The sequence below is a fragment of the Vanessa atalanta genome, chromosome 11, assembly GCF_905147765.1.
Source record: "Vanessa atalanta chromosome 11, ilVanAtal1.2, whole genome shotgun sequence".
Classification (NCBI taxonomy): domain Eukaryota; kingdom Metazoa; phylum Arthropoda; class Insecta; order Lepidoptera; family Nymphalidae; genus Vanessa; species Vanessa atalanta.
The window spans coordinates 12,874,642-12,887,306 of record NC_061881.1 but is presented as its reverse complement, the minus strand read 5'-3'; the positions used below and the strand labels follow the sequence as shown (position 1 = coordinate 12,887,306).

At 36.5% G+C, this 12,665-nt stretch overlaps 1 protein-coding gene and 1 non-coding gene across 2 annotated transcripts in view; both read right to left on the bottom strand.

Moving 5' to 3' along the window:
* Window positions 1-12,665, bottom strand: part of LOC125067541 (collagen alpha chain CG42342) — a 191,730-nt gene that overhangs the window by 65,817 nt on the left and 113,248 nt on the right. The window lies entirely within an intron of this gene.
* Trnar-ucu lies at window positions 2,017-2,089 on the bottom strand. Its single transcript has one exon. It is a non-coding gene; the product is annotated as a tRNA-Arg (tRNA).

Sequence of the window (12,665 nt, the reverse complement as noted above, 5' to 3'; positions counted from 1 at the left end):
ATAATAAAGCCGAAATGGCCCAGTAGTTAGAACGCGTGCATCTTAAGCGATGATTACGATTTTAAACTCAGGAGAGCACCAATTAATTTTCATGTGCTTAATTTGTGTTTATAATTCAGCTCGGCGACGAAGGAAAATATCGCGAGGAAACCAGCTTGTGTCTATTTTCAACAAAATTCTGCCACATTTGTATCCACCAACTCGCATTGAAGCAGCGTGGTGGAATATGCTCCAAACCTTCTCCTTAAAGGGAGAGGGATCTTAGCCCAGCAGTGGGAAATATATATTCTGTTACTGTAAATTATATTAAAACACACTTACAAACAAAAAAGGTGGAAATTCAAGACGCCTTCGAATCCGATACTCCTAGTGATAGGTAAGTTCAGCAGCGAACTAGTAAGTTATAATTTATTCAAGGAACTGATATCATTGAGTCGGCAATCCGTTCCAGAATGTTGTGAGAGTGTTGAAATGCAATCTGTTCAGCGTGCATAACTCTCGGTCGTGATCGGCTAATCTGGGTCTCCGCTAGGACGTATCCTAGCCCCGCATATTTATAACATGTCTCAACGAGTCACGTTTCACATGCATCGGTAATTCTAAAATAGTAGCTCCTACGTTCTCTTACGAATCTCTACAAATCGTTTTCTATACATATGATTATATTTGTATGGTCAGTCTGTACATTTAATTGTTTATAAAAAAAAAACTTTAATTATTATATAATGTTTTAAATAATTCGTGTTAGACAAAAATTCATACGACTAAATTGGTCACTGAAAGATTATACCTATAACAATAAATGTAATAATACCGACTGTGGCATGTTGACAGAACTAAAAATTGTAGTTTACTCTTTCTCGTCTGTGTAAAAGGATACTAAGTGTTGTCATGTCTAATTACTTTACTTTATATATTATGATACTAAGATTCGTAATTATTGTTAATTTTAACAGTTTCTTAGTGCTGAGGTCCGCTTCAATCTGGTTATCGATATACATAACTGTTGACACTAACGAATTGAAGTGGATCATTTGTTTCAAAGAAATAGAACTACGAGTGAGTAATACATGTGCAACTTTCTCCCCCCGTATGAAGATCTATTTTGAGTAAAGTAAACAATAATAATATCAGTCTAGACTAAACAGAGCTCCGCGCAGGAGACGACATCGGCACCCACTCATTATATTTAGTCGATGACCATCGCGCTCTTATGGAGATTTTATCGCCATATGAGTATGTTTTGATAGGTGCGGTTGGGTCATTATGCCTCTAGCTGTATTAAAAAAAATTATTTACCAGAGTCAAATATAAACTATATTTGACATTAGATACAGTTTACACGATAAATGACACTTGCATGAATACAGAAGACAAAACATAGCTCAGTCTATTGTCGTCGGTTAGCGAGTCCCATTCATTACATTACATATCAAATATACAAGCATATATATTATTATTACGAGGCAATTAGATAACATCTACGCTGAAACACGCGAAATAATAAATAAAATACAAGCGATTGTTCTTAATCTCGAAGTGAAGTATTGCGACACATTCCTTCAACATTATTTCCTGAATTGCCTTTTGTATCGTGATCTCAGCGCGGCTGCTAGGAATAATGTTGTTTCTCAAAGGTTGGCTCGTGTGTGTCAGTCGACTGGCGGCGGTGTCATACACACTGCACGAACAGAGCGAGCGAATCGCAGCGTATGTTAAAATGTAATACTCAGATAATGTATATAAAATTTGTTTATAACGATTACACACAATCATATTGTCATTGGGTATACAATATGACATAAAATGTATATAACGAATGTTGGTGAAATTAATTCCTTGACCCTTTGTTCCAAGTTCGAAGTAGTTTTATAAAATAGATCGACAATATCTTGAATCAATTCATCATATTATTATGAACATAAATAGTTTAATCGATTTGTAAAACTATCGATAATCTAAATAATTTATTTGCATTAACATAATTGGATAAGAATTCCAAAATTGTATTGCTTCCATCCCTGGTGGGGATCGAACCCACGACCTTTGGATTAGAAGTCCAACGCGCTATCCTCTGCGCCACAGGGACTACACGAGTTATGCTTATAAAAAGCGTAGTACTTCTTCAAATTACAAAATAGCTATGATATGTAGCTGTAACAAAATGACTATTCCAATATTATTCAGGGTTTGACTGGCATACATACATAACAACAAAGGTGTTTTAGTGCACGTCGTGTGCTGCGGAGTGTACGTCACATTACTGTATGTAAATGTAACTTTATCGTGTATGAAATACAAGTATTGTTTCTTTATTTGTCGTTTAGCCCTTCCCGTACGAGGTCGCCCTACTTCCCAGGTATTTTATACCCTTGACACTCCCGACGATCGTATTACAAAAGGTTTTTTTGTAAATAATAAGTACCTATTACTTTAAGTCTATACAAGATAAAAAATATAGGGATATAATATTATACTAAACAGCCAAAGCAAATTGATTTATCGGTAGAACAGAAATAAGCAAAAATATTTATTTTAAAGCGATTATTATTACATTTTCATTTTTTAAATTAAACAGTTGACACGATGCGATAGACAATAGCGTTCACTTAGTTATATAATATAGTACCCTGAAATTTGTGTCAACGTAATCTATATGAATTCGGAAATGATTACGCGCTGTGCACACATTCTCATGTACACGGAGTATGTGGGTGCGAGCGACGCTCGCATCGGTGTTGAGATTAAGTCGGTACAACTACTGCTGACTTAATTCAGGGGTAATGAAATCTGGAGGTCGTGTGTGTTTTGATAACTTGTTTGACGTAATCCAGCTATCTTTGCAGCGCGGCTCGCTACTCGCGACGCGGCGCGGGCAGGGCTGGCGCGAAATTATTATACTCAGGGCAATTTGAAATATATACATAAAATGTAACATAATAATGTATATTAATATAACAGTAATAGAGAATGTTTATTCTTTCATTTCAGATATTTATTCTAAGGGAAATTAAAAACTTAGCCGATTTTTTCGCCGATATAAAAAAGTACTTTTTATTAAAGTTTGATATGACCAAAGTTTAAAGGCATATATGGCTATATATATATATATGCACGGTTCCTATATTGAACGAATCGTTATTAACGCTTAACTTTATGTTCTTCCTATAAGTTTTTACACTAATTTGGAAGTTGAATCACGCCTCGTAGGCAATTACTAACCGTTAGCAAAAATAATATTTTCTCTATACAGTATCTGGAAATGGTCTGTATCTGTTTAATATTCCTCCATCAAAGGCAATTATGTCAAATATATTGAACGAACGAATAAATGAAACAACATGTGTTTAATAACTATTTTCAATACAACACGAGAATTTATGTCGTTTATCCTTTATGTTCTAAGCAAAAAAACATCGAAACACTGTCCGACGATTGCACGTTTTTTTTGGTTCAGTCGGGGCGTTCTATTATTTAGTCTTATCAGCCCTGGCCTCCCGGTCTTGTGAGAGGTCGCTGTGAGAGGCAACTGGAGGTTACGATATAATTTGCTTACCGGAAACGCACTCCTACAACTACGCCTTAAGTTTAATCTTCCGCCCGCAAGCCCGCGCTAAGCTTGTTAATGATCCTCTAAATTTTGATCACTGGAAATTTCATTACGTCTAATATTAATGGATGTTGACATCTCATGTCAGTGTATATCTTCGTAATATGCGCACGTTCTTTAAAGGTTTAATTATTCATTGAGATATTTCATTTGAAGTTTAAGTTATGATATACATCGAATTAAGTACAGAATTTAGAATAATAACGAGGAGTTTGATTTTAGCGTAAGACATACACAGACTACACGTCGGAGTTAGATAGTTGGACGTGTTTGATAATTAAATATAAACAATAATTACAATTTTTTTATTCAATTTTTCTACTTGTCATCAATCAATATAAATATATCAATAAGCTAGCAATCATTTTGTTACAGATATATATATTTTATATATTATGTTTCGCTAAATGGCAGGTAAATAACAGCAATACACTCATAGATACCTAGATAGGATAAGATAGGAATATCAGAGATCATTAAACTCAGTCTATAGGTATAACTGGTAACCGCACGTCGCTTGATTACGTGTCTCCCGTGCTTAACATATTTGACATTCGAAGCCCCTCCTCCTTCCCTCCCCTTGCTCCCCCACCCGTATAGTATTCTAAATATAACTACACACACGATTAGTGATTAGCGGCGATTACAACTCCATTGCTGAGCAAGTGTGGCTTACATTGCTTTATTGAGGTAGACTGCGATTAGAGCCAAAAAAAACTTTTTTTTTTGATAGGTATTTTAAAGTACATCGTGAGGAAACCTGCATCTAACCATATAATTCTTCTCAAATTCTTCAAACCCCACCCTTATCTATGTATTGTACTATAAAAAGCAGCGGGACGTTTACATACTTACAATAACAATAATTTGACTGCGTGTTTTTGAACAGGTTGAGGAAATTAGCAAATTTTCAATCACGAGGTCGGTATGAGATGATCATGGAAATGCCATCGTCTTAAAGCAGATATTTGCAATCTTATATGACAAATGTCGTAAATGACATATCGATTCGAATGTACGCGCCAGTTCCGACGTACACTGAGTGACAGTCGACGGTAAGTCACGCAGAGCGGCTGCGAGCTGTCACGCGCGGTGACAGTCGCGCCGGTGACGTGCTGGATGGCTTGATAATCCCGGCCGCGTGCGGCGACTGCACTGATCAACGACTGCCTGACGCTAATTGCGACTTACGTTATAGCAAGTACCGGAACTATTTTATTCATTTGCAATATGTCATTGACATAAAATTTAGAATATTCGTTTATATATCATATTTTTGCATCATTACATCAGACAGCTGTATAAGTCAAAATTTTTCTAAATAAATAAAATGTTTTCGCATCAATCGGTCGATCAGAAAAAATAAATTTGAAGATATTACAATTTTTTTATTTAAATATTCAATGCCCGGTATTAATGACTGATACGAGTCGGATAATGATGATTACAATTAGCCATGTTTATTAAGAGATAAGCAAACAATGCGTCGGCAATAAATAAAATTAATAATTATAATATTTAGATTCTTTTGTTGTTGTAATTGTACATATTAAAAATGAAATATAAAATAATTTCAAATCTATAGTTCTAAATATATTAATCTGAGTAATCTTCAATATAATCTTGTCGTTATACAGTAGAGTATCGCCCGTATAACTAAACGTCACTGATTCGGTAGAGCAAGTGTCACGGGTGACGGACGCGCCCGCTGACAAATTGGACGGCTTCCTAATCCTGCACTCGCACAGACAGATAGACCACTGACGCCCTTTGATTAGACAAACCACGGCCTCGCCCCGTGTCCCGACCCGATATTTACGTTGGCTAATTATGATACGTACACATATTATTAGGCTAGATTAAATAAGCATAATTAAGTCTCAATTATACTAATACTAAAACAAGCAGGATTTTAGAATTTCAGACAGAACATTCACAATACATTCGAACATTCGTCTTGCCTGTAAAGTAACCTGTTAATGTTTCACTGCTGGTCCATCACGTCCTTTATTGATTAAAGGGAAGTTTAGAATCTTTTGTACTAAGTTGCTCCCCGCGTGGTGTAGCTCTGTGGATTCACTTAAGTCAGAATATGATTCGACACGTGCTGTTTTCCTCAGAATATTTTTAGATAAACACGAGATGAATTATTATAAACACACATTAAGCACTAGGAAGTGCTCGCTCGGGTTAAACTCGCCTCGGCCTTCTGGGTCATCTCGGCCACATAAAATTAGACAAGTTTAAACTGTTACTTTTAATGAAGTTTTTAGTATAAAAGTGTATTAGAAATAAAATAATACGTAGCACAATGCGTAGTGGTGGAGTATTTGCTAACGAGTGGAGATGTCACGAGAGACTGAACTCGACGAATTGGAGTGTTCCTAATCGAACATTTTCGCAGAGCTGATATCAGCGGCTGACAGCCTTTGATTGGACCGACCGATCTCGGTGACTGCGACAGGTCGTTACCATTGTCGTTTGTCGTCTACAGACCAGACAGAACAGACCGAGGCGCTTTATTCGATTATATTATTTAATACTCACGAGATTAAGCTTTGAGTATTTGAATTTTCATCGTCGCGGTGAAAAAGGTTACGTTTCATTTAGTTTTAGAACACAAACAACATGTAATTAAAAATACGTCGGTGTCGTGTCGTAACTCTCAGATATTTTGAGAGCGGTCCGCCTCGAAATGATTAATAATAAACTTTTAAATAGTCCATTTAACAAACGTCGGAAAAACAAAAACAAGAGAAACAGTGAACGGAACGCATTAATCACGGAGCGAGCGCGGTTCGCGAAAGTCAATACAACTATTTGACCCGAGCGGTGCATTAACTCGCCCTCGCGTAATCTAAATAATATCCGACGCGAATACTCCACCAAACAACAAGGATTATAATGTAAATATATGCAAATGGCAGGAGGGTGCGACGCGCTAAGCGACGGACAATATTTCCCGCGACGCACTCTGAGCCAGAAAAATGGCGGCCCGCGGCGGACAGATAACGACGGCTTATGTCGCGAAAACGTGAGGCTTTATGCTAAACTGTGGAAACATGACTTGTTTCTTAAATTTTCTTGCAGCTGTCGGGGGAGAAGTATACGTAATAAATACATTTCATGATAAGCCTTGAAAGCAAAAAGGGAAATTACGAGAATGTGTAATGTCGATTGGTAAGACGCGCGACGCGCGACGACGCGCCGCCGTGGGTATCGTTAACCCTTTGCGGCGCACTCTTTATCTAGCTTATAGAAGAGTACTGCGGAAACGTAAATATATATCACATATCATACATCGTTACGAATACTCGTAACACTGAGCAGATTGTTCTGAAATTTAACATTTTCATTTTGACAATACCGCATCTATTTTCTGCTACTGTTCGAACGTTTTTTAGATTCTTGGAGCGTGCGCGGACGACCACAGCAGAATTTAAATGGCAGCGCGTCGCCTCTGTACTACGGTCCTCGGTGGGGCGGCCAAATCCACTGCTTTACATACTGTTTAGAAGACGATTTGTTTTTATGCTATTCGAGACTTCATTTGCATTGCAAAGTTCTACAAATGTCATTTATATTATGAAGTTTTTCAAATAATATGGTAATCACCTTACGCAATGAATACAGTGATAAAATACATAAATTACAAATGTTGTTTTACAAAACGTATAAAGATCGTATCGACGCGTATTGTGCGGGGCTCGGTTATTACAACGAAAACTTCTATAGAATTTCCATTCTCCTATAAACAGTAAGCGAGAGCTGACGTGAAGCATATCAATATTTCAAATCTCAGAACGCTCGCAGCCCCTTCACACTGCAGCCTGGACGCTCTCACTTTTGTTTTTGTTACTAGTCCTTGCTTCGTCGTAATAATATTTATAGGACTTTCAATGACAATATTTAAGCAAATACACGTGAGGTATCATACTCAACGACACCATCTGACCCTTACAAAACACAAACAACCGGATACTAAAAATACGCGTCGGTGTTCTAATATTGTGTAGTATTGATGGACCGCATATCATTAGCGCACATCTAACGATCGCCTTATTACGTTTAAACATAAAGATAGTCAACACCTTACGTGCCTACCTGTTATTTATCTGGATTGGTTATTTTTTCCTTCTTGAGTGTGCGGAAAGAATCTATTAATGGGACAATCATACCTTCGTATGCTCAGCCTTTAGTTAGACAAGGTTGTATCTTTTTTTATTTTTGATCCATATTTAATTTAATATAGGAAATGTAAAATAAGTGATTACTATTTACACTTATGTTTTTTACACAAGATTCTATCGTATGTTCGCAGTGGAAAGATTTATAGTTGCTTTGCTTTGTGTCAGAAACATTTTGAACGTGTTATTCGCAAATAAGTAATTTCAACTTTTGACTTTAGACTGAAGAAAAAAAAACAAATTTGTTGTCTTTTGTTTTTTATTATTCGTCTACAGTACGTGTACCGTACACGTCTATTGCTGATCTATTGCATGTAGGTACGAGTTGTCTGTGCCGTATCGCCGCCTGCCGTCGGTGTGTACGCTCCGTTACTGGGCACGCAGTGTGGCCGGGCGGCTGTATGCAGCTAATCTGTATTTATTGCTGCGATCTGCGTGACCCGTCATTAGCCCTCCCGCGCCGCCGCACCCCGCCCCGCCGCCCCGCCGCACCGCCCGGTAGCAGCGACAAATCTCCTCCATTACCATCAACAACGAACAACACTAACTGTCCATTTGTAAGATATATTCGCCGCGATATCGACGATTCGTTTCCGTTCTGTAATAGCTCTTTCCTCATTAGGTGGTTATAAAAATTTTAATTAAAACTTCCATGTGATTTAAACGACCGTTACGATGTCGGCGAATCATTGACAGTTTAATAATTTGTACGAACCAGATTTATGCCCGCGTGGGCGGCGACGTGATTCAAAGTAACCGAGAAAGGCCTTACCTGAAAAGAAACAAGAACAAGTTTAAGAAAATATTGTTATTATTCTGTTTGCAACATAACATTCGGAGCCAAGGTCTATATATGTACACACGACTTCGTATGAGTTCAAGTTACCTTCACGTTTAATAACATTCCCTTAAATAACTCTTTGTTATTAAACCACGCAAGCAACTCAATTTAGTACTATTTTATTTAAATATATATCGGGAAAAACAAAATCTGTTATTTATAGTTTTTCATGAAGCAAGTGGACGGACGGACTATAAATGCACTGTCAGGTACAGTAAGTGGTCTTTATAAATCAATTCATTTGCGTTTTAAGAAATATTAAGTATTCCTTACATCGCTAATTCACCACTGGGATCTATGATGTTATGTCTCTTGTTCCTGAAGTTACACTGTCATTCACCCTTTAAAGCGAAACAAAATAAATACTAAGTACCTACTGCTGGTGAGTGGGCGGTGTCTACCCAGAAGGGCTTGCACAAAGTCACCATGTAAAACTATTAGAAAAGACTTACATAAATATAATAATTAAAAATGTTATTTAGAATTCGATACAGTTTAATGCAAGAGAACATCTTACAAATTCTTAACAGTTCGATTCCCGGTGATTACCGAAATTATTTCAATTATTTTTTATCTTAAATTTAATTTCATCAAGGATGCTGACGTATCCTTTTTGAATCATATAATGATGTCTGGGTCATTGTTAATACCATCGTATACCACACAGATATAAAAATAACTAGGGGGTATATTTAGCCTACCATAAATATAAATGAAACCAGATATATTTAGACCAATAATATCATTTAAAAAGTAGATAGTTATTCTGTCTATGAAATCAATATGTTTCCGACTTCGCAAAGTAAACACATCCTTCCCGGAGCAATTAGTCTTCTATTCTTAAATAAGATACCGCAAATACTTTTACATTTGCCGATTAATGTATTCACAGCTTATCTTAAAATTAATAGACAAGTCATATTATTCTCTACGAGATTACATTTTAGGTGTACACGCTACTCGACCACGGAGGTCGTCAAATTCAGTCAATTATCACTGATTTTATCAAAGTCATCAATGCTACGTAAATCGATTAAGCCTACCGAGAACTAATATCAATTACTACATATCAATTAGGGCCAATTAATAGAATCGGTAAATAATTAAAGTATTAGGTTGCCGCAATTACTTTTCCATCCGTTAAAAAGTGAATCACTGTTTGGAGAGGGAACGTTCTTCTGTCGGGCCTCGTATAGGCGCTGTATTGAATTGTTGTCTCTTCTGACAATGTTAATGTCTTTGGGCGATAGTAAGCGCTTCATATCGTCTGACTTCTTATTGCATTCCTATAAATAAGTCAAATAGAAAATAATATACGTTTTGGTTGGTTTTTGCAAGACAGGCTTGCCTAGTGCGGGACCACTGGATGTTTTGTTACTATGTTTACTTTTGATGTCAATGAATTTATTTTTATTTTATTTTTTATTTGCTAATAAAGTAGTAAAGTAACATTAAAATGAAAAAGTACTGTAAGTAAAGAAAACGGTTCAATGATTTCTGTGACTTTATACTTGGTGATTTATACGAGGGTGAATTTAAATATATACAGCGAATTTCATGCGATCGCCAATTATTTATTATTTTGCTGATTTTATGATTTATGCTGTAGAGTACTGAGGGCCAAAAGATATTATTAGATAGCATTCAATCCATTTTAACTGATTCACTGAATTCAGAAAAGTTTTGGCAAGATGAGCCGAAGAAAACAAGACTAGACGATCACCGGACCCCAGTATGCAAATTACTTCTAAAAGTGCGTGAAGCGATTAAAGAAAAACAATTTCCAGAAAAATATTTTTGCATAATTAATACGAAAGTTAAATACTTCTAGAATAACTCTATATTACTCATTATTAATAATATATTGGATTATGTATCACTATCATTTTTATATATTTTGCGTATTAGTCGTGAATACATATTTGGCAATAAATAGAACCAAACGATATTGTATCTAGATGTTAATAGAACATCTATCCGCATATACAGTCAACATTGAAGTCCAATACCTGAATTTTATTTTGTCCCGTGGACAACTCTGGCGTAACTACAAACGGATATGACCAATCAAAGGAGGACTAACTACGCGATACAACCGCTATAAAAAAAAAACTTAGTTTTACTACAAATTGTCTTTTTTAAGCTTTTTAAAAGCAAAACGAATTATTTCCAACTGAAAACAATTGCAACACGAATAATAGTGGAATTCGTCTAATGACGATCGCGACGGCCGCGTGTGCGTTCTGGCGTCCGTCCAAGCAGCTGAGCGGAGTTCGCGACCGGTGACGGTTAAGGGCTGTCTCCGTAAAGAAACGTGAAACCAATTTACATGAAACTAAACATTATTAATGGAGACTTTTACAAGTATTTTCTTACTTCAAAAATAATTGTTGATGGACCATTTCGGACGCAATCCAGAAAATAACCACCGAGAAACTCAGTAATTATCTAAATCAACGACAATGTCGTCGCAAAATCCCAGATAACGTTATGATCGAATATGCAAAATATAATATTTTGACATCCTAATCTTACACTTAACCTTTGTATAAGTAAAGTGGCAGACAAAATCAACTGCATCATTAACTTTGATTCCAGCGCAAAATGAAACATATTCGTGACACTCGCTGTGGCACGATGGCCGCGCAGCCCTGCAGCGGCGGCCAGTATTTGCGGCGCTCGAGCGTAACTCGCAAGTTTACAACCGCTCGAGTTGATTTACGTCTACACCTAATAAGAGTAAAGAGATCACTCTGTTATCTTACCGTTAAGCTTCGAACACATCGCGTCGGAGATCTCGAATTCATGTGTCTTGATTGTAAATATATCTTTTATTTATCTAAAAATTAAATTCATAAAACGGGACCATATAAACAGGTTCTTAGATAGAAAATTTAATTTGATTTTCAACAAACACAACGACACGGCGTATCAAATGATTTATAAATGAATGTGTACTCGAATGGGTAGTGTTGTGTATAAAGTAAAAAATAATCCTATCGAGCAGTTCTTCCTGCCATCGCATCCGTCGATATATCGTGAGCTTACCCGCGCGTTATCTGAGCGACGCACGCCGCACGCACGTCACCGGCCAATATAGACGGCTCCCCTGCTTTTATTGACGACTAGTGACCGTATACGACTTTCCCCACAGATACGAAAGAAGGGGCGATTTGTATTCGCGACGTGTGGATATGTCTCTGTGGATTTTGCGTAGATTTCTCCCTCGAAATGTACCTACGCAGAAACGTTTATAGTCAAATGAATATCGTCACGAGCTTTGTAAATATAAATATTCCTAACACAATGTGAAGCAAATGGCTTATTTTGTAGCGAAAATATTAGAGAAATCAGTGAGCAGCTTAGAGATTATCTCGGATAAACTTTACCGATTTATCATATTTGCGTTGATTCTCTTCACTGAAACAACTCTCTTGAAAGTAATTTATTTACAACAATTTTCAACTGTCCGATATTTCGATATTAATATCGCAAAAAGCGACCGACTGATGAATGTACGTGGCCGCCTTAAGTCCTAGATATTAACTAAACTGCGTCTAACGTATGTTATTCTTCACAGCGAAAGACTAAGACCGAGTACATCTGTCTGAGTTATTTAGAACTCTAAATCCGTTCAAACAAACATTAAGACGAAGAATAGTCCCTGTATCAAAACAGAGGAATGACATTACGCGACAAAAAATATGCCAAGACACAAGAGATATGATTGTGACTTTACGAGTTGTCACGTTCAATAATTTGCCTTAATGAACGCAGTTCACTTTCAATTCAGTGTTATTTGAAATTTATGGACGCGTTTTTTTTGTTACGAGAACGGATTGACGACGCAGTGCGCGGAACATCTAAACTTTTTGATTTCTTTGAATCGGTTCATTATGCTTTATTTCGTGTTCATTTCTAATTGAGAATCAAAAGATTAAAAAAGTAAGTGAAAAATAAATAAAAAACATTTGCATGACGAAAATTCTGAACAAGTTTAAACAATATACGAAAATCTTTAAAATGC